At 29.3% G+C, this 21,010-nt stretch overlaps 1 long non-coding RNA gene across 4 annotated transcripts in view; it reads right to left on the minus strand.

Moving 5' to 3' along the window:
• LOC132728131 (uncharacterized) overlaps positions 1–20,179 on the minus strand; it is a 133,013-nt gene extending 112,834 nt beyond the window's left edge. Inside the window, exon 1 of one of the 4 annotated variants that reach the window (XR_009625439.1) lies at positions 19,630–20,179. This is a non-coding gene — a long non-coding RNA (uncharacterized LOC132728131). Of the gene's footprint in view, positions 1–2,578; positions 2,739–8,070; positions 8,586–15,426; positions 15,678–19,629 lie in introns of those variants that run through there. The other 3 variants (XR_009625442.1, XR_009625440.1, XR_009625441.1) reach the window with 3 other exon arrangements.
• Between the last annotated feature and the right edge of the window lie 831 nt (positions 20,180–21,010).

Raw genomic sequence — 21,010 nt, forward strand, 5'->3', positions numbered from 1 at the left:
AACTGTCATTCGCATTTCAAAACTATCACGACAATTAACTAATTTCAATGAGAAGAAGCAAAAGAGTAAAAACTCCCAGAAACACTCTTACTGAACGAAGTTTTTAAAAAAAGATATCATGCATGCTATTATAAACTGATAATTCTACATGTTAAGCTTTATATTCATACTAAAGACTAAATGTCTCTTTGCAAATCGTTGAATAGCAATTTCTTATATGTTTTCGGCAACAGAAACAACCCCCTCCCTAAAAAAAAATAAATAAACCAAACATAAAAGACAACAAAACAACAACAACAACAAAAAACAACAACAACAAACAAAAAACCCAAACAAACAAAACAACAACAACAATTTATTCAATAACACTGAAGTAAATATTATGCAAATTGATCGCCTTAGTGATAATATCACAAAAATAAGATATGTTATACCACCTTTATAACATATCATGTATGTTTATCATTGCTAGAACGCTATATAGCAGAACAAGAAACCTGTTCATATCACGATGATATGCAAAATCATGTAGTTCACATTAAATTTAAAAATGCAATCCCAAGAATGAATGAACTCAGACAAATTTCTAGGAGCATATACACTTTTATCCTAGTAGATTCATGATTTGTTTAATATGTGCAATTTGCATGACTCAGAAACAACAAGTTGTTAAGGTAACAAGTGTGTTATAGGTAATTTCAAACAACTATAACATTCTGATTCATACTTAATATGAACATTACAATTAACTTCTCATTAAGTTAATAGTGAAGTAATAATATTCTACGATTTATATTGACAATAATAGAGCTAGAAATAAATACCACTTTATCCTCTGATCCATACTTGTAAAGATTTTTAACAGAACAGAACAGAAACTTTATTTCTTGGTTTAAGCATAAAAAACTCATCACCATATTACATATACAACATATAATACATAAACAGGTTATATGGTCCTATATAAACGGCTATTTGTTTATATAACCAAAGCCGCCGCGTTGCGAATGTTATTTTGCAAACAACCGTTTATATACGGTCATATAACCTGTCAGGAATCTTTTTTAGAAAAAAGTGAAATTTCTTAGAAAATTGACAGCCGTCGTGTTTTTAGGACTCTATAATATATACGTCACAATTATCCAATGAAAAATGACGTTTCAAACGTGCAGTATAATGAACATGTGCAGTAATAATATGGAATAAACAACCTATGTTAATGTTAAGCATGCTTATAGCAGAAACAAATGTTTTCCTATCAGGCTGATACTGAAGAAGTAGCCGAGTTATCCAGGGTCTTGCCAGGTTCTGAGCTATTAGAAAGTTATCCTTTATGTTTTCCTTTTAATTTTAAGAAAATTGAAAATAAATTAGCAGACGATTTTTTAGCAGACGACATTTTTCCCAGCATGCAAAGTATTATTAACTTGGCAGCTAGGCGATAATAAACAGGTGCAAATAATTCAGCGATTTAGTGACTTACAAACACTAAATTATACATTTACTCTTCACACTGTGAAAATAAACTGTATAACGTACTGTGACTCCATTGAAGATTTTATTATTACAAATATCAATGTTATCAGTGTTTCTTTTTTATGAGTTACAGTTTGAACAATCCTCAATATATTAAGAATGGTTTCAAACCATTTTCAAAACAACGTCAAGGTGGTCCATTATTCAGTTCAGAAGTTATCAAACTAGTCAGGATGATCAATTTGCAAGAGTTTGTTAAAAAAAGAAGTAAAGGACGTTTGATAAGTTATTTTATACGTACTAAAATTATACTACTTTTAAATGCATTTTCCGTATCATTAAAATTCAAAACACATTATTAAATAGCATAAAACAACAAATAATCATTGTCTTATCGATAGCGATTATTTAGAGAAAATCCCTACACACGGGATTGTTATTATAATTTGCCGATAATGATGTGTGTCAAGTATGGAAAAAGTGGTGAATATCGATTTAATATAAGAGAAATAGCTTTTGAACAAAAATAGCATGATATTTTCATCAAAGTATTTCTTCGTCACTTTATAATGTTTGTTCTCTTGGTAATAGGATTTGCTTTGATATCCGAGTAATAAAATATTTCTTTGATCCATTTAATAATTGTGAGAATTTAACATGATGAAATGGACTATTGCGTTCAACAGCAGGCATTTAGTAACACCACACAAAATATTTTAAATGAGCTTGTCTTGTCCATCTTTCAATCTGGACAAAACCATTTATCATTTTAGGGAACATTTAAAAACATGTATCGGGTAAAGTACGAAAAGTGCACACTTTCGATCAGACGGGACGGATGTGTAGGCTGATCTTGGTCTGAACTGGTCGCTTTGTCACCTGCAGTTGTTATTATTTTTCGATGTACGAGACGGATGCAATAATGTTAAAAAAATATTTCCAACAGAAGATGAAAATATTCACCCAGAAATCATGCCGAAGAAACATGAACAAAGCTTATATTTTCGTACATTAAATAAGAAATAATTCTTAAGGTTCCTATTATGCTATCAAGTATACGAAAATAGTTGTATATTGTTTTAGGTACAAAAGTAATACTTACAAATAATCCTTTATAGGACTGTATTCAGATTTGCTGCATAAGAACAGAAATGAAGAACATGTTCCGTATTCACTATTTTCCAAGAATGATGGTTTAAAAAACTTATCCGTTTACAATAAACAAACACTGAATATATTCGAAATAAGTCGACAAAAAAAAACTAGAACACGAAATTCCAGATATGTTTTGCATTGAATGTATTCATACATACATAAATACTAATATTGTTTACCTAGATATTTCCCTCTGCTATTACATCCGGCACTTATTAGTTAATAATTACATAAAACAATACAAATACATCAAGTGATAGACGCTTAATCATATTAGTTTCTTACACAAAGTTTCCCTGTTAATTCCAATGCAAGAGCGTATATCATACACATATGAATCTTAATACGTCAATATCTTTTATCTAAAAAATTAAAAGGTTATAACCATTAATGTTTAAAAAATCATTTACACTGATACGTTTATATATTCTTATATTTATTTAATAATTCAGTTAATTTTCTACTAAAACATGTCTGTAAATATGCAAATAAATATTTTTATTCATGTTCAAACTTTTACTTTGAGCGTATACTTTCATGTGTATACATTTTACAACAGTAATTGCATTAAAACTGGATGAGTTCACTTGCTGAAGTGTCGTCTGGAATATAACATATTTATTGGAAAGACTATTGCTAAGAAATCTATATGTTACATGGCATATTTGTCTACGATTGTATCATTTTTTTCTTTAATATACTTGTAGATAATTTATTACTGTTTAACGAACTTTTATGTAAATTTTAGTCTGATATAAATTCGTAAAATCAATTGACATAAAAGTCAGGTTAATTTACAGTTCAAGTTCTATGTACTTCCCGACCTGACATTTAATACAATAATTACTAGAATTAACAACTATTTGTATCTGTAGCACACTTGCACAGACAGTGGCGATTTGAACTACACAATCTGATACATTTGATTTGAATAATATATTATATATAGTCTAGCCAAAGTGACAGCAGATCACTTACACTTTAGGAGCCATTTAACTTGAAAACCTAACGCAGATGCATCTTAAATAGTTCGTAATTTTGCTGTCTCTAAATGTACGATTCAAGATTTGCATAAAAGTTGGAAAGCAACTAAATGAGCAAACGGCAAAAGGCAAGAGTTGGTCAGTCTTATTTTTTTGGCAACTTCGTTAGCTTATTAAAGGCAACGGTTAATGTTGTCAAAACTTACTTGTTTGTTTTTGCAAAATAAAAAATAACAAAAAAAACAAAGAAAAAGAAAAATAAGCAAAAACAAAGTGAAATATATAAATATATAAGACTATTTAGATAAAGTTAGATAATGAAATAATACGTTTATAGCTAGCTCTATATAATTATAATAACATAAAAATGAGGGGAAAAAACAGCAAAAATAAACCACCCAACCCCCCCCCAAAAAAAAAAAAACAAAAAAAAAACAACAGAAAAAAGATAACAAGGAAACCTAAAAGACCGCCCAACAAAGTCATTCAATAATACAAATTGGTTAAAAGAAAGTGGTATGATCAAGTAACTTGTCTCAAATGTAATGTTTTGCATTGGCTTTATCAGTTTAAATTTCGCCTATAACCATAAAGCGTCACCCTACAGAAACAAAATTCGTTATCATAAGTCATCTTTCTCGTTTTCTGGGATCTTAACATATGTAATGTATATAACATTGCCCTTGATCAATATTGCATATTTCACACGAGGTTTGGGCTGTTCGAGTAACCTATCATAATAAGTTTATTCTTAAATGTCTAATTCTTATTAATCGCCCCCGAAACTTTCTTAGTGTAATAATTGTTCCCAGGGTCAATTGATTCAAAATTAATTCTAACCTTCTTATATATTGAATTTGGAAAAATTTGGGGGTTTTATTTATAAAATTTATACTGGTTCTTTTGCAAAACCCGCTTTTTCTCTCAATTTTGTATTTGCTTTGTTGCTTTTTAGGGGCGTTAAAATTTTTAATTTACAGATTTGGGAAATATCCCAATTAAAATTTCCCTTCAAAAAAAATACCCAAACGTGAAACCATCAATTACGTCTTTTTGTGTGTTCAAAAAAACACTTTTTTTTTTTAAAAAGGGGCCCAATCCTTTTCCCTTTTCCAAAAAGTACAAAAAATTATAGATGGGAACAAAATTTTTTTATTTTATGTGTACCTCTTCAGTTAGTTATTCCTTTTTTTACACCTCCAAGAATCAGATTCAAGTGGTGTAAACTATTGAAGAAAGTTCATACCAGTTGCCAATTTGCTTTCCCCGGAAATGACAAAAATCGAGGGTTAAAGTTTGACACGAGAGTGGAAAAATTTTAGGCAGAGCGTGAAAGAAGTTACGAATTATTTAAATTTAAAATTATGATTATAAAACTCAGAGAGATATTTTTTTATAAGTTTACAAAGCAACCGTTAAAAAAATTTTAAAAAATCAATTTCAAAAAAAAAAGGTTCTTACTTTTTGGTTTCATCTATCATCCCTAAAATGTTAAATTTACAGGCTCACATATAATCTCATTCCAATTTTAGTTTTATTTTTACAATAAATAGAGTTATTTAATATTAATGTTTTTTTTTTTGAAAACGAAAATTCTTTTGTGTTGGAAAATTAAATAAAGTGTGATTAAAGAAGAAAAAAGTAACTGAGGAAGAATACTCTATTGTCATTCTCCGAGGTGAAATATCAAAATTCACTGATAAGGCGCAAATAACCCCTTGAGAGAGGAGTTAATACATATTCAACCAAATACTACACAATTAATGTAATATAATAAAAATTTATTCTCATATTATTTTTTTAAAAATTCCCTTTCGCGGTTTATTTTATAAAAAATAAACAGACCGTCCAAAATACAAAAAATTTTAAAATTTAAATTTTTAATTAAAAACCCCTTACAACTCGGGTAAAAAAGGGGAATCCTTGAAAAATTTAAAAAAAAACACAATAATTTCCATAAATATAAAACCTTTAATTGACTGCTTCCTGAATCTTTTTTTAAAAATTTTAGAAATTTTTTCAAAAAACCCGGGGGAAAATTTCTTTATGCTTTATCAAAAAAACCAACCCTTGTTTTAAAATAAAGCACGAAAGTTTTGGGTCTAAAAAATAGGCAACAAAAGTACCGGGTGGATTTTGCCCACTTCCGGGGAAAAAATTTTAATTTTTTTATTAACCAAAGCATGAAAGTTATTTTCCAAACTCTAAAAATTTAAACCTAAATGGAAAAAATTTTTTGAAAAATTCCCCAAATATGGAATTTTAACAAAATTTTCCGGGTTATTTTTTTCTTTTTTAAAAGGGTTTTAAAATTTTAAAACAAAAAGGGCAAAAATAAAAACTCGTTTAATTTTAAAATTAGATTCCCTTTTAAGGGAAAAGGCTTTTTTTCCCCTTTTTAAAATTTTTGCCATCTTTGGGGGAATTTTTTTTTAGTGTTTTCCCTTTAGTTAAAAATTCAAAATATCTGAGAAGAGTTTACTTCATGGTTTTTTTTACAAAAAAAGGGACTATAAGCATATTTTAACATAGATTAACTGAAAATTGGAAAATCGCACTAGACTTGGGTATTAGTGAATTTTTCTCGAAATCTTCAGTAGATGTCGTTACATTTGTATTTTCGGTTTATCACCATTGGTTTAACTTTAGTATGTTTATAAACTGTTGCTAAATAAATTCATTTTACATCTAATAAGACATACACTATCTAAAAACAAAACATATACACGTGGTTCAATGAAAAGTTTTTTCCATAATTCATTGACTTTAGGGATTCAGACCCTACTGACAGTCCTGCGAAACTGTTTTCATTAAATTAAACTTTAAGATAAAACGTATGATTGTAAAATTTTATTTGTACAACAAACGTGGGAAGTTACTTTTGGCATTTTTAACAATTATCTAAAAATCATTTATATTACCTCATACATACATGTATATGCTATACAATCAAATTTGCAAACGGATATAAAATTTATAAAAAATATTATAAGATAATTCCAAGAAAACTTTATTCACTGAAGACTTGCAAAAGTAAAAAAGTGAATAAACAATACAGTTTTTTGTCGTATTTACTTTCTCAATCTCCAAAAGACATTTACTTTTCCTTTGAACATAAAATACAAGAAGGGTTTTTACTAATTTGATATCAAGCAAAGCTTGTTAAATCCAGGTGACTTTAATAAATTCGGCCTGAGAAAAAACCCACTTTGCAATATTCCATCTCGTGATATTTAATATCAAAGTATTAAAAGTGTTTTTGATTTAAAGATAAAGCTATAATAATGTGCCTTAAACTATATTGAATGATATTTCCAAAATTGCATACTACATTTTTATTGAAATAAATATTAATTATCTAATAACAAAATGAAATTGAAATGAATCTTGAAATAAATATTTCCATAACCGGTCATCAATAAAAATAACAAACAAAAACACACAGTCTATAAAACCAAGTCTGCCATTTAAAACAATATATTTTTTTTTTCATTTCTCTCGTTGGGTCTGCCCTTTCCAGTTTCTACAAACATGATAAAACATCGTCTCTTAGATGCATATTTGTAATTGGTTCATATTCCCATCATGTAGGATACATTATGCCTAGAATTAGATCACTTACGAAGATACGAATAAAATTCATTACACTGCTACGTTCGATATATAATATAATATAAAACTTAAACTTATTACAAAACATTAAAGGGACATGGTCCTTTTCCATTAATTATTATATCATAAAGTATTCTCATTTACCACACCAAAATGGTATTAGAAAATTTGTTGATCACAATGAACTGTCTGTTAAAATAATTACTGTGTTCAAGATTATCTTAATTAAGCAATTATCTTAATTAAGTAATTATTTCCGGGACTTATTTTGTACAAATGAGGTGAAAATTGCGGCGATACATTAAATATTTGTTTGCAGAAAAAATGCTTATAAACGTTGTTGTAAATGTATTTCTACTTCTATTCATATTATATGAATAACATTTTCGTACGATTACCCTCAATTTGGACGCAATGGATTTTCTTCAAATCATCATATTTAAAACGCTGAGATCTGTTTGTCAATAAAATACATGATTAATTTAGCAATTGCGTTTTCTCGCGAATTCATTTATGTATCTTAAACTGGAATTCATCATCTCATAAATGCTAAGAACAGTTTAAAGTTACCATCGCAGCACAATAAATAAAACATTTACTATAAATTGGCGATGTTGCAGGAATATACAATGTATACGGCGTTTGTAACAATGTCTTTTAAAATCCGACTAAATTAATTTTGAAAAGCTTCTTGATAGGGTCTGGAAGGTAATTATGTTACGAAACACGATTTAATCATAGACGTATTCTAACAAAATATGTAATACAATACTGATGTTAGTTTATCAAGATTTTTACATAATTGATATTTACGGAAAATAATAAAACACGTGCCTCAACTTACCTTTATGCAAAAAATTGATACAATCACTTTATTAATCCAAAACCATTTAGATATTAACTTTCCCAACTCCAAAATATATAACAAAGACCGAGTGTATTCAGCGTACACAAATAACAATATATACTACTAATAGGTAACACACATTTTCACATGCAGATTCCCGCAATTATGTTTGGCTTTTCTCTAAATTTGTGATATTATTATCAGTTAGCATTAATAGCACTAATACACAAGTAATACAATTCTAGATCTTACAGTCACTATGGTTTTCGAGAAATGTTAATTAGAGATAACTATGCATGGATGTCATTAAGAAATCCAGAAAACATCTTAAAACACTTATTTCCCCTCTATTTCCTTTTTTTCCCTAAAACCAATATGAATTCCTTTAAATATATCCAAAAATATTAAATATAAAGAATCACTTTTTGTTATATGTTTACCTTACACTTTTAGCCAACATGTTTTGTACGATATGCAAAAATCTTTTTTTTTCGTTAAGGAAGTTATCTCTGAATGTTTTGTTTAACTGCGAACTTTGTTAGTTATAACTATTGCCATACTTGTTGGTATCTGAAACTCTTATGGGTCGTTTGCGTAAGAACAGAAAGGAGACCAATATTGGAAAAATACGTTTTACAATCTTTTGGCAAGTAGAAGACAACTTGATAAACTGAAACCATTTCTTTAAAGCGTATGAATCAACAGCATAGATTATTATTGGAATTCCTGTTTTAAGCTTTTTTTTATAGAACTAGATGATCAATTTTGTGACATTTATTATTGAAACATTTATAGTTTGAAACGTGGCTATGATTAAAAGGGTTTGATACTATCTATCAATTTATGAATTTATAACTTTACATTAACTTGTTTATTTCTTTCGAAACAAAGAAAAGTAACAAATAAATTGTCACACATTTTAATCATTTTTAAGTAATTCGCATTCACTTTGGATGGGTTATTCAAGTGCTAATCTGATAAGTACTTTAGTCTGAAATATTTATATTTATACGAGGGGTGATCAAGAATTACGTAGACTGGCTCAATATCTCATTTATTGTTTGACAAACGTACATAAAACTTATATCACATGAAAGCTCGTTTTATCAACAAACAACATGCAATTTTTTTTACAATTGTTTTACATAATTCCCGGAAATAACAAAACCATGACAATGTGTCATACGCCCGGTAACCGGCCCACGTTCGTCAAAAAACTCTTTGACCTCAAGCGACCGTCGCAGCTTCGTAAGTGTTTTTTAACGCCTGCTGAATAATGTGTTGAAGACTACACCAGCCATTGAACCCCGGTAAAAAATGATCAAAAAGCCATTTCCATTACTTTTAATAGGTAAGGTTAAAGCCTTAGGTTTTCGCATTAGCCAAGACGATGACTTCAAATTTTCAATTCAATTTAACTATCGTTTTCACCAGACAGCAATATGTTTCATAAACTGCTGTACTCTTTTAGATGACTTGTTCTGATATGTAATGTTAACACAACGTTTGAATGGTCTATCCCATCTTCAAAGAAAACAAATCAAGTACACACATTTCAGCAGGTTAATGGTTAATGTAATGCCGTTTGACATTTGACTCTAGTAAGTTGCTATTAGCAACACAACCACACGTTTAAACGAATAAGTATGCATATATAAATGACTTATAATACAGAGAAATGCCACAAAACAAATGTCAAATAAATGAATACGTTTATAAGCAATATATCCTGCATTTTAAAAGTCTCAAAACCGCAAATCTTCTCTTGTGAACGGCAATAGGAAATCATTGGTTTAACTAACTTTTCTTATAACTTTATTTGAGCCAAAAGATGACATTTCAACTTTACGTATTGCATAGAAATAATATTTCATTTCTCTTTTAAAGTTGGCTTTGATTCTTTTTTGTTTATCTAATAAACATCACATAAATGAATACAAATCTGATAAAATGCTACATATGTGATGGTATCATATAAACTGTTTACTGCAAAATTAAAGATATATAATCCTTATCTTTGGGTAAAATACTTTTATTGCAGAAATTTGTTGAAATTAAAATAAAAATCTTACTGAATATATCTAATTTTATTAAGAGATTGCACAAACTATGTTTTTGAAGCTGTATTTCCTATAATTGGGCAAGTACTTTACTCCTTTCTCGAAAAGGACGGGTTTTAAGACACTATTTATTTATCCTGCAGTGTGTCGCGTTTAAAACGTAATATATTTTCTCTGTGTGTCCTCAAAAGATGATTTAAACAGAGAATACATGGCATTTATCAGCATTTTTCAAATATCAAATTTGTGCATAATACATCTTTAATGGCCATGGAACCATACCTTTATTAAAAGATACATAGTTGAATATCTTAGTTTCAAATTACTTAATAACATATTATAAATATAACTTGTCAGAAATCATTGGGTAATAAAGAGATCATTATATATTTTATCAGTAATAAACCATTGCTGGGTCTTAATATAGAATTTAGACGGAAGAAAATGTCAGACACGCATCTTGTACGCTTTGTTACTAGGAGATAGCCAAATTGCAGTCAGAAATTTATGGAAAACACTGCGATATGGTGTTTTCTGTCTAAAGTCTAAATTAGGAAACTACAATGAAACTCTTGTTCTTGAATACGCAAATTTTGTTTGTTTGCCAAATATCCGATTATTTTACTATTTCATAAATATACTCGCAAATCTTAAACACAAATTACACATTACTATCAAAGTTTCTTTACAAGTAATATTCGAAATTTCAAGTCATTCTTTTTACACTAATCAAAACGCTGGAACCGAAAAAGAACGATCCGAGCCAATTCAGCCTAGACGTCATCACTGCAATCTGCAGAAGCTCTTTACTATTCGCTAACCAATGTAATATTTCTCCCTTTGGCGCAAAAATGATAATTAGTAGTTAACCTTATTCACACAACAAGTTTCTTTAAATTTTGTTTCAAACTTTAGCTGACGCATTCATTTTATGGTATTTGGAATATGCAGTTCGTTCGTTATTTTACTCTTTTTGACAAATCGATTATCTTGATTGCTTTTTAAACTTACAACGTGAATTACATTTATGATCGGCGAATAAAATTACAGACAGAAAAAACTATTATATGTTACCAATATTGAAAATAATAGTTAACAATTTGCTAATATATTCTTTCATACAACAATTGTATTAATATGTGTATGATTTATTCTTTACTGGATCTTGCAATAAAAAAATGTTAAGTCAAGCAGAATTTAATTTACATTTCTAGTGCTGTCCTTAAATAGTTAAAAACACTTGATTTCATCACCAATACTTTCTATATAGTTAAATGCAAAATAATGTATTTAGCTCTCCATTTGATAATTCTCTAAATAATATATCATTTCATGTCTGGCCATTATGACGTCAGGGCGATTTGGCAAATATTGAACGGTAAGAACAGAACATCTGCCAAAATCAATGTGTAGGTAATATTTAGAAACCTAACAAACATTTCATTCTGGTACGATTGTTTAAGATTTGATTAAAATCTGGAAAGAAGAAATTGAAACAAACAAGAAACCAAAATAAGAAAAGTTAAAGTCAGCATAATACGGATATTCTTAACAGCAATATCCCATGAAACATTCGTCTATGTTTCGGGAATATGCTTGGCATATGTTACTTTTATATCTAGAGAAATAACCAAATCATTGTTCTCTGTCAAGATTATATTTTAAAACAAGCTTCTGTACGGATAACATACGATAAGTGAGTATTAGTGTCTAATCTAATAAAATGTTCTTCATGTCAATGGCCATATACCATCACAATATCAGTTTCAGTGGATGGACCTCTATTTTCTATAATTTTTTATAGATTATTTTCTATTTTATTTTCTGCTAATCTCTTTTGCTTTCATAGTCCTATGATGAATAAACCAATAAAAAAAAACAAAAAAAACAAAAAACAACAACAACAACAAACAAAACATACACACAAACAAACAAACAAACAACAACAGCAAAACCACGAAGACAAACAAACAAATCCCCAGAAAATATATCATCATTTGGTCTTGATACGCAACTAGTACAAAACTGGTGTAATTTTTTCAGGGTTCTATAAAAATGTTGTAACAGAAACGACGAAGCAAAGCACTTCAGGAACACTTTTGCTCAACGAGGTTTTTAATTAAATGCACACTATAATAGACTGATTCTTTATGTTAAGCTATATATTCATAATTAAGACTTAATGTCTAATAAGAATAAAAAACAAACACACATAAATGAAAATGACGAAATATAAATAATTAAATACAAAAGCCACCTTTAAATTAGTTAATTAGCTTTCCATATTATAAAAAATAATCGATTTTCAATTATGTTTGGATCGATGAAATTGTATTCCTTTAATTCGATGCTGACAAAAAGTAATACATACAATTATTAGACCCCCCTTTTGTGAGCAGTGAAACGGATAAGAAATAGAGAAAGACAGAATCCATAAGGAACGCCAAAGACGGCAATATTGAAAATATGACAGACTTGGTTTGATTGAGTTTGTTAAACAATTATCCCTATCAGCGAAAAAAATAAAACAACAAACAAACACAACAACATCAAAAACAAAACCCAAAATACAAACAAAAACAACAACAACAATTTATCCATTAACAATTAAGTAAATATTAGCATACTGATCGCCTTAGTGATAATATCACTAAAATAAGATATGTTATACACACCTTTTAACATGTCATTGGTATATTACTGTTAGAACGCGATATAGCAGAACTAGAAACCTGTTTATTATCATCATGTTATACAAAGTCATGTAGTTTACATTAAATATAAAATTATAAAATTTCAATGCCAGGTATGAATGAACTCAGAAACCAGGAGCATATGCACTTTTTCCTAGAAGATTCATGATTATTTTAATGTGTGCAATTTGCACGCCACATAAACAACAAGTTGATTGTAAGTGTATTGTAGGTAATTTCAAACAACTATAAAATTCTGATTCATACATAATGTGAACATTACAATTAACTTCTCATTAAGTTATATAAATTAATAGTGAAGTAATAATATTCTACGATTTATATTGTCAATCAAATGCCTTGGAAATAAATACCACTTTATCCTCTGATCCATCTTTCATATTATTAGTTGTAAAGATTTTGAACAGGTTATATGGTCCTATATAAACGGTTGTTTGTATATATAACCCGAGCCGATATGCGAATGTTATATTACAAACAACCGTTTATATACGGTCATATAACCTGTCGGGAATCTTTATGACGAATTTATAATACAGCATACTCCCTTTTTCCAGGGGAAAAATGAGTTCTAAATAAGTTGACAGCAGAATTGTATATAAAACTTTATAAATGTCACTATTATCGAATGAAAAACGACGTTACAAACGTGCAGTATTATATAAAACTATATAAATGCCACTATTATCGAATGCAAAACGATGTTACAAACGTACTAAACAAGTGGCCAAGATCTCCAGCGACTTGCCGGATACTAAGCTATGATAAATTTATCCTTTATGTTTTTTTTTAATTCTTAGAAAATTGAAAAAAAAAGCAGACGAAGTTTTAGCAGACGACAATTTTCCCAGCATGCAAAGGATTATTAACTTGGCAGCTGGACGATAATAAACAGGTGCAAATAATTCAGCTTCAGTCCCTCCCTGATTTAGTGATTTACAAAACTAAGTTGCTTAATCTAAAATTATACATTTACCCTTCACACTGTGAAAATAAACATTTACCCTTCACACTGTGAAAATAAACTTGAACACGTATTGTGACTGCATTGAAGTTTGTATTATTACAAATATCAATGTTAACAGTGCTTTTTTATCTACACTTTAACAATATTCAGTTTATTGAAAAATGGCTCCAAACCATTTTAAAAACAACGTTATCATGTGGTCCATAATTCAGTTCAAAAGTTATTATACTAGTCAGGATAATAAATTTGAAAGAGTTTGTTAGAAAAGGAGTAACGTAGACAACGTTTGATAAGTCATTATATACATGCTAAAATATTCTACATTTAAATGCATTTTCGGTATCATTTAACTTCAAAAAACATTATTGAAAGCATAAAAACAAATCACCATTGCCTTATCAAAACGATTATTCAGAGAAAATCCCTACACACGGGATTGTTATTATAATTTGCCTATAATGATCTGTGTCAAGTATGGAAAAAAGGTGAATATCGATTTGATATTTGAACAAAAATAGCATGATATTTTCATCAAAGTATTTCTTCGTCACTTTGTAATGTTTGTTCTCTTGGTAACAGGATTTGCTTTGATATCCGAGCAATAAAATATTTCTTTGATCCATCTAATCATTGTGAGAATTTAACATGATGAAATGGACTGTTGTGTTCAACAGCAGGTATTTAGTAAAAAAATCTGGAAACAAAGTGATCCCTCAGAAGCATTAATCACAACAAAATTACAAGAGAAATGCAGACTCAGTTTGAGTGAGTCTGTACATGAGGGATAAGGAATACGTTCAACATCCCTCACGCCCCCTAGCACCGGCTTGAGCGGTACTCAATTCTCAACACATAATAGTGCTGGCATCAATGATCCCGAAGGACCAGAAAAATATAACAACACTGAAGTGAAGTACGGGCAATTTTTACAGCTGCCACACAGCACTTGACACCTGCTGTTGTGAAGTATAAAAATCTGGAAACAAAGTCATCCCTCGGAAGCATTAATCACAGCAAAATTAGAAGAGAATTGCAGACTCGGTTTGATTGAGTTTGTACATGAGGGATAATGAATACGTGCAACATCACTCACGCCCCCTAGCACCGGCTTGAGCGGTACTTAATTCTCAACACTTAATAGTGCTGGCATCAATGATCCAGAAGGACCAGAAAAATAACAACACACTAAATTTTCAAAATAAAACTTGTCCATCTTTCAATCGGGACAAATCCATTTTATCATTTTAGGGAACATTTAAAAGCATGTACCGGGTAAAGTACGAACAGTGCATACCATTAATCAGACGGGACGGATGATGATCTTGGTCTGAACTGGTCGCTAGGGAAGAATCAGTTACCACCTGCAGTTGTTTTTATTTTTCGATCTACGAGACTGATGCAATAATGTTTAAAAAATATTTTTAACAAAGGATAAAGATATACACCCAGAAATCATGCCCAGGAAACATGAACAAATCTTATATATGCTTACATTTAAAAAAAAGAACTAAAAAAATCAATCTCTTAAGAAAACGAACTATTTTGTCCCTATTATGCTATCAAGTATGCGAATATAGTAGTATATTGCTGTAGGTGAAAAAGTAATACTTACAAATAATCTCTTATAGGACTGTATTCAGATTTGCTTCATAAGAACATAAATGAAGAACATGTTCTGTATTCACTATTTTCCAAGTTCAAAAAACTTATCCGTTTACAATAAACAAACACTGAATATATTCGAAATAACTCGAAAAAAACTAGAACACTAAATTCCAGTCAGATTTGCATTGAATGTATTCATACATACATAAATGCTAATACTAGTATACCTAGATATTTCCCTCTGCTATTACATTCGGCACTTATTAGTTAATAATTACATAAAACAATACAAATACACCAAGTGATAGACGCTTAATCATATTAGTTTCGTACACAAGGTTTCCCTGTTAATTCCAATGCATGATCGTATATCATATGAATCATATTATATTATAAAATATATTGGTTCGTTTGCACACCGCGTTTTTTGATCGTAATGTTTATATATCGCGCAGAATCGTCATTTCATGGTGATACAGATTTGCAATATGCATTCATTCCTTAAAACAATCATCAAACTTGTACATCTTTTATCGTCCTTTTCTGTGTTAATATGAACACATTTTTTAAAGAAATGACAGTTTTTTATCAATGGGATGGACATATTTTATTTCTATGTGTACCTCTCACGAAACGTAAGGTTGCCTTTTTAAAAAACCGTCAGATCAGATTCAATGTAACTATTGTAAAAAGTCAATACAGTCTTTAATGCCTTTGGGAACTGAAAAAGATTCAGGGAAGTTTCTTGAATTTAGCGCGAGCACGACTTTTCAAATTACCTATTTTATGATTTTCTCAGGAACTTTTCAGTTTTGAACGAATAATATTTAGAAAAGCTAAAATGTCTCAAAACAAAAGTGTTCTTTTGGTAAATTGATCTAAATTTCAATAAAATAATCATGTAATTATGCCTTTTTTACTGGAACGGATTATCAACAAAATGTTTTGTCAATAAAAATATTAAGCGTTAGATTAAAAGTACTGGATAGATACACTTATATTTGGCCGAGGTGAATAGCAAATTGATTAGGCACAAAGTATTAGGAAATTTACTTCATCACCATACACTTATTATGTAATATAGACAGATGACTTTTTATTATGTTATTGTTTGTTTATTCTTTCACGTTTATTTATAAAATGAACGCACGTACACAATACATAAACTTACTTAGACCATTATAACATGACTGTCACAAGCTCCTGTAAAAATCTGTCTTGCAAATATTGAGTGAAAAAAGCACATACTCATGAATATGCACCTGACTGTTTCATATACATGTATCTTTCTAAATGTTAAGCATCTTTCATTCACAAGACAGTTGCATAATGCACATGTAACAAGCTTGATTCTAAATTAAGCACGCAGACTGTCGAAATATAGCACGTGGTACCGGTGGATATGTCACGTTCTGTTATATTTCAATCTGTTATTAACTAGCATGATAAGCTTATCATTCACAACTCTGATTTAACTAATGACACATGTTAATATTCTAAATATGGAACAATATAATCAGTATTTTTTCTATTCTTTGGATTAATTAAGTAACAAAAGCGCATTGAATCATGTATTACTATTAGATATTCATTTTAAACGTAGTAATTTTTTCTGTACTATGTTTTAGTCTTTACTTTGTTGAAATTCTTTTATTTGAGAACGAGTTTACTTCGGAAAGAACAGACTATAAGCAGTATTAACATTGGTCTTATTAAAATTATAAACTGAAAATTGGGAGTATCATTGCCACTCTAAAATTAGTTAAATAATATATAGACATTTACTGAAATGCAATCACGCCTTTCAGTTTAGTTTCCTAGTTTAATTTCTAATTTCGTTTAATTTTCGAGAAAATATTGTATTAAACATAAGGTTAAGTAAACTTTTCTGGCAATGTCAGTAGATGACGTACATTGAATTTCGGTATCACCATTGGTTACTTTAGTATGTTAACAATACGTTGTTTATATACTGTTGCTAAATAAATTCTGTTTACAACTTATATTGCACTCAATATCTAATAAGAAATAATATACATTAGAGTTCTGAAAAGTTCTGCCCAAGATTCATTGACTGAAGGGTTTCAGACCCTACAGACAGCCCTGCATAACTGTTTTCATTAATTTAAATGTTATGATAAAACGTAAAAAAGTAAAGTTTTGTTTGTACAACAAACGTGGGAAATTACGTTAAGGATTTTAAAGAAAACAGTTATCTAAAAATCATTTATAATACCTCATACATACATGTACATGTTACGCAATCAAATCTGCAATCGGATATAAATTATAAAATTATAACAAAATAAAATTAAGATATTTCCAAGAAACGTTATTCACTTAAGACTTGAAAAAAGTGAATAAACATTACAGTTTTTGTAACATTTACTTTCTTAATCTCCAAAACTAACTCTTTTGAACATAAAATTAAAGTAGGTTTTTACTCATTTGATTTATGCAAGATAGTTAATTCCAGGTGACTTTGGTAATACAGCCTCCTCTTTGCAATTTTTCATCTCGTGATAATTAATGTCAAAGTATTAAAAGTATTTTTGATTAAAATATACGGCAATAATATTGTGCCTAGAAATATATCGAAGAAGATTTCCCAAATTGCATATCACCTTTGTATTGAAATAAAGATTAAGTATCTTATAACAAACTGAAATAAATCTTGAAGTTAATATTTCCATAACCGCTCAAAACAATGCAGTCTATAAAACCAAGCCTGTAATTTTAAACAATACGATTTGTTTCTGTTTTTATTTCTCTTGTTGGGTCTGACCAACAATCTACAATCATGGTCACTTAGGTGCATATTTGTAATATTTGTCCAGATTCATGCTTTTCACTGCATTAGTCACGCAGTATAAATAGTGTGACCAATACTGCAATATCAGCCATTAATTGCGTATAACATGTAAATCATTTCTTGGACTGTAAATATTTTTACTGTCCTTAAAAGTTTAGTACATTTTGGCTCGTGTGAAAGTGCACAGCTTTATGTCTTGTATGTATTGACTGATACCATTCTACAACTAGACGAAAGTGCTGTAATAACATAATTATTAGCTTCTTTAAGTCAAGACAATTTTGATCTTTGTTAATCATTGTTCTTTAACAGGTCTGGAGAACCTTTATAACCTAACTTACCAACATTTCATATAAAAGAAAACAAATAACAAGGAAATATCAACAAGGAAGTAATACGAGTTATAGAGAATAATAAAACAAAAATGTCTGCTATTAACTAAACATAAACTCATGAAATAATGACTTCTAAATATATGTAAACCATTGTGTTCTACCAAAAACGAAAGTTAAGAAAGTCGAATGCACAGAAGGTTTAATTACACAGATTGGTGTGTTATCTTTGATTGTTAAGGTAAATATAGCAAACAAAAAAGAAACAACAAATATCACCAAACACAGAAGGGCATAAAAGGCCAAACCCTCTAAAATCAATAGCAACAAAAATAAATATGTTAAAAAAACCAAAAGAAAGCGGTGCAAACAAAGTCAGCATTGTTTTTATTAGAACGTAAAATTGTATGTGATTGAAGAAAATCATTGTGTTTAAACAGTTTTTTATAACGATTTTATGTGATGACCATCTATCTATTTACGCATATCAATTTCCGAGAATAATTTTGTACAAATGAGGTGAAAATTGCGGCGATCAATTACACATTTGCATGAAAAAGATAGTTGACATGAATTTAGTCTTCTATTCATATTATGTGAATAACATTTTCATACGATTACCCTCAATTTGCAAGCAATGGATTTTCTTCAATCCATCATATTTAAAACGTTTGGGTCTGTTTGTCAATAAAATAAAATACATAATGAATTTAGCAATTGCGTTTCTCACGAATTCATTTAGGTATCTTAAACTGGAATTCAAGATCTCATTAATGCTATGAAAATGTTTTAAGTTACCATTGAAGCACAATAAATAAAACATTTACTGATAAAAAGGCCATGCTGCAGGAATATAAACGTTGTTTGTAAAGATGTCTTTTAAAATCCGACTAAATTAATTTTGAAATGCCTCTTGATAGGTTCTGGAAGGTAATTTTGTTACAAAACACGATTTAATCATAGACGTATTCTAACAAAATAAGTAATACAATACTGATGATAGTTAATCAAGATGTTTTCATAATTGATATTTACGGAAAATAATGAAACACGTGACTCAACTTACCTTTATGCGAAAACTAATGATACAATCACTTTATTAATCCAAAACCATTTTGATATTAACTTCCCAACTCTAAAACCGTATAACAAAGAACGAGTGTATTCAGCGCACACAAATAATAATATAAACGGCTAATAGGTAACAGTAGACCGCAATTATGTTTGGCTTTTCTCTAAATTTGTGATATTACTATCTATTAGCACTAATACACAAGTAATCAAAGTCTTATAGTTACGACAGTTTTTGAGAAAGTTTCTCTATGTTAGTAAGAAATAACTTTGCGAGACTGACATTAATAAATCCTGAAAAGATTCTATGTTAAAAACACTTATTTTTCTCCATTATTTTTGTACTTAAAGCAATATGAATTCCTTTAAATATATCCAGAAAATAAAGATCGACTGTTAAATTAAAAGAATAACTTATTGTTATACGTTTATCTAATACTTTGAACTAACATGGTTTCTACGATATGCAAAAATCATTTTTGTCCGTTAAAGAAGCAATCTTTAAGTATTTTGTTTAACTGCGAACTTTGTTGATTATAACTATTGCCATACTTGTTGATATCTGAAACTCTTATGGGCCGTCTGCTTTAGAGAAGAAAAAAGACCGATATTGGAAAAATACGTTTTACAACCGTTTGGTAAGTAGAGGCCATTTGATAAACTGAAACCATTTCTTTAAAGCGTGTGAATCAACAACATAGGTTATCATTAGAATGCCTGTTTTAAGCTTTTTTTTATAGAACTAGATGATCAATTTTGTGATATTTATTATTGAAATATTTATAGTATAAAACGTGGCTATGATTAAAAGTGCCTTACATTATCTATCAATTTAAGAATTTATAACTTTATTATCTTGTTTTACTCTTTCGAAACAAAGAATAGCAATTAATAGCTTGTCGCACTTTTTCAATATTTTGAAATGATTATATACTATATATAGCGTCATTGTTATTTATACACCTGAAAAAAAATGATATTGTCAAGTTATGATTTACTTTTATTTTACTATTTTTTTACCTAAGTATGTAAACAATTGTTTGGAAATCAAAATCCTTTATTATTTATAGTTGTAGTATAATGATTTTCAATCAACGCAACAAATCTCATCGCTATCTTGTATATCCCTTACAATGATACAAAAAGGGCGAAAATCTTGCCTCGTTTGTTCACATTTGTATGCTTTCCATATGCTCCTTTTGGTTGAGTTGTAACTCACACCGACAAGGACATATGTGAATTTTTCAGCATTGATGGCGAATGCAGACCTCAGATACCCCTCTGTGCCTTATTATAGGCACACACGAGCACCTTAGTAGAACCACGGACCTTTCAGACAGCTAAATGGATGAAATGATTAAAAGTCTGGCGGAATT

The sequence above is a fragment of the Ruditapes philippinarum genome, unplaced genomic scaffold, assembly GCF_026571515.1.
Source record: "Ruditapes philippinarum isolate M1 unplaced genomic scaffold, ASM2657151v2 ctg103_1_1_1_1, whole genome shotgun sequence".
Lineage (NCBI taxonomy): Eukaryota > Metazoa > Mollusca > Bivalvia > Venerida > Veneridae > Ruditapes > Ruditapes philippinarum.